Source organism: Galeopterus variegatus, unplaced genomic scaffold (assembly GCF_000696425.1).
Source record: "Galeopterus variegatus unplaced genomic scaffold, G_variegatus-3.0.2 Scaffold10274, whole genome shotgun sequence".
Classification (NCBI taxonomy): Eukaryota; Metazoa; Chordata; class Mammalia; order Dermoptera; family Cynocephalidae; genus Galeopterus; species Galeopterus variegatus.
Window position 1 is genome coordinate 9,585 of NW_007736385.1, and position 3,470 is coordinate 13,054.

The following is a 3,470-nucleotide window of genomic DNA, read 5'->3' on the forward strand; positions in this document are numbered from 1 at the left end:
TGTTAGTTTTGCCTTTTCCAGAAAGTCATATCGTCGGAATTTTACAGTGTAACTCTTTCCTATTGGCTTCTTTTACTCAGCAATATGCATTTAAGGTTGCACCGTAGCTTTCCAGTTTGATAGCTAATTTTTTTTATGACTGATTTTTTTTTTTTTTTTAAAGATGACCCGTAAGGGGATCTTAACCCTTGACTTGGTGTTGTCAGCACCACGCTCAGGCAGTGAGCTAACCGGCCATCCCTATATGGGATCTGAACCCCGGGCCTTGGTGTTATCAGCACCGCACTCTCCCGAGTGAGCCACGGGCCAGCCCCTTTATGACTGAATTTTAAAGAAACTGCTGAACTGTTCTCCAGAGAGGTGGTATCATTTTACCACCAACAGTGTATGAGAGTTCCAGTCCTTCCACATCCTTGACAATACTTGATATGGTCAATCTTTTAAATTTTAGCCATTCTAGTAGGTGGTTCTACTAGTAGTGGTCCTTCTGGTGGTTTTAATTTGCATTTCCCCAATGAGTAATGTGTTGAGCGTTTTTCACATGCTTATTTGCCATCTGTGTATCTTCTTGGATGAAGTGTCCAAATATTTTGCCCATTTTTTGGATTTTTTTAAAGTTGTATAAGTTCTTTACATGAGTTCTAAGTACAAGTCCTACGTCAGATATAATTTTTGCAACTATTTCCTCCCGATCTATGGTTTGTCTTTTTGTTTCCATTAAAGAAAATCAAAGTTACTTTACCCCAAAATAAACTTTGACATATTTCAAGATTGCTATTCAGAAGGGCTGGAAACATGCGATAGCTAAAAAGCTGCCTTTTGTGGGAGAGATTTGCATCTGCAGGGAAAATCTGCACTGGTACAATCAGGCTTTCCCTGAGGCCCCCGCCTTTGTCTACCATTGATTCTTTCTGAGGGCAGCTCGCAGATCACCTGAGATATTTTCATCTTACAAGACAGACTTTGCCTGGCCTGCTTCCCTCCCTTCACCTGTTAAGCCACCTCCTCCAGAGCTCAGAGAAATTTGGTCCCAGCCCATTGTTCTTTGGGATCATTTCCCCTGAAAAGCATTTACTCCCACATACCCCATCTCCTCTCTCCCCAATAAAAAAAGGGTATTTAAGCATTAACCATCTTGCTGTCCTTTGAGTTTTTGTCACTTTGTATGATTCCCTTGCACAGATGTGCACATAATAAAAATCATTATGCTTTTTTCCCCCTGTTAATGTATTACCAGTTTATTTTTTTTGGCAGCTGGTTGATTCCGGGATCTGAACCTTTGACCTTGATGTTATAACAACGCTCTCTAACCAGCCAGCTAATCAGCCAGCCCATATTATTGGTTTGTTTTATTGGCTCAAATGACCAAAACTTCAGGGGAATATTTTATTTTTTTGATGGCCCGTGTCCTCTCTTCTTTTTTTGGTGGCTGGCCTGTATGGGAACACGAACTCTTGCCCATGATGTTTTAAAACCACACTCTAACCAACAGAGCTAACCGGCCAGCCCCAGCATCATAATAGTGTGTTTTGAAGAACGAAAGTTTTACTTTGATGAACTTCAATTTATTAATTTTTTTTATCATGTATCTTGTTTTGTCATATTTAAGAAATCTTTGCCAAACACAAAATTGTTAAGATTTTATCCTGTTTTCTTTGAGATGTTTTATAATTTGGGGGTTTATATTTAGGTGTGTGTAGTGCAGTGTTATAACACCAAGGTCAAGGGTTCAGATCCCTGCACTGGCCAGCCACCAAAAAATATATATATATTTATGTGTGTAATACAGCTTGAGTTAAATTTTGATACGGTACCCTAAACAGTTATCAAACACATCTACTTCTCGCTACCTGCCATCTCCCCCATTTGAGTCCCCTGCCCTGTCCCTGGACACCTGTAGCGGTCTTCTGTTGGGATTCACTGCTTTCTTTCTTGCCCCTGCCCCCCACCACTCCCATGCAGCCTCCTCTTTCCTTTGTACAAATCTGATCAGCTTTCTTCTCCCTCAAGTAGGATAAAAATCGAAGCTCTCCTGGCCCACCCAGCCCTCCACTCTCCCCGCCCCTTCTTTGCTCTGCTTAAGCAACACCAGGCATACTTTAGTTTCTCCACCATGCCAAGACTACTTGCAGGCAGTCCCTCTGCCGGGCATCTCCCCACCGCTGCCACCACTCCCCTGGTCTGATTAAGACCCACTGTAACACCTGGAGTAGATCAGGCTTCCGCGAGGCACTTCTGTAGCACTGGCTCCTCTTCGTCCCAATTTATTATGCATGCAATAACTGGTTTGATGTCTGCCTCCTTCAGGGGGTGCCAAGGCCATGGGTCTTCACCATTTTATGCCCAGGTGGGCACAATGCCCTGCACATACAGAGGTTTCCCGTGCCCATTTGGGGAACGATCAAACGCAGTGAGGAGTGACAGAAAGTTTGTGCAAGTGTTTGTAGGGGCTGCGGCATATGTAGGTTGAGCCAGGGCTTTGATGGGAAGGGGGTCCTTGCTACCTCCCCTGGACATCCTTCCTCTCCCAGACCCCTGCTCCTTCTGATCCAGCCACAAGGGGCACCTGCGCTTCCCCTTTATTGGCAAGTGTTCTGCAGCCTCTAGACCTTTGCCCTTGCTGCTCTCTGCTAGGAACATCCTGCCCAGCGCCTCACTGTCTAGTTAACTCCTAGTGTCTAATCAGGACTCCACTTCCTTAATCCCCAAAACTGGACCAGGAGAGCCTGCTCCCCAGCAGGGGCTGGTTACCTTAGTCACAGGTCTCTGCTGTGCAAACACCGGCCAGAGGGTTTAGTCAAGATTGGAGCATAAATACTGAATGACGAAGGGCAAAGGGTCCGGGTGCTGGTCACAGCCCTGACTCACCAGGTGAGAGAGTTCAAGTCACACCCTCTCAGGCCTCACTTTTCCTCATCTGTAACCTGGGGGTGAGAGTGGAGTCAGATCGCATCAGTAGCTCTTACCTTTTTTGGACTCAGAACCTGGAATCCCAGGAAAGCTATGCACTGTTACCCTGCAAAGTCCTTGTGTACACGTCCTGTAAGGGCCACAGCGACTGCCGGGCTGGGGCCCCCGAGATCGGTGAAAAGCCCTGAGCTCCGGGAAAGCCGCAGCCCCGCACCACATCCCCCGATTTCTCGGTTGTCCAACTTCTAGCAGCGCGGGCGGCCCGCGGGCCTGCTCGCAGCCTCTGCCGCCCTCTCCTGGGTAAGGCGGCGCAGTGGGCGCTCCCAGGTGGGTGGCCCGAGGGCTTGGGGTAGAGGGCAGGGATGTCTACCTCTTGCAGTTTCCCGGTTCGAGAAACTCCAGCAGAAACGCTGGAGAAAAACGGATTCCCACAGTCGCTTCTCTCCATCTCGCTTGCTGCCCGGACCGGGAAAGCAAGGCCGGGCCGGGACTTACCCAAGGTCACGCGGCGAGCCCCAGCCCGGAGGGCGCTGCGCCCCCCCGCGCCGCGCGCGCGGCGG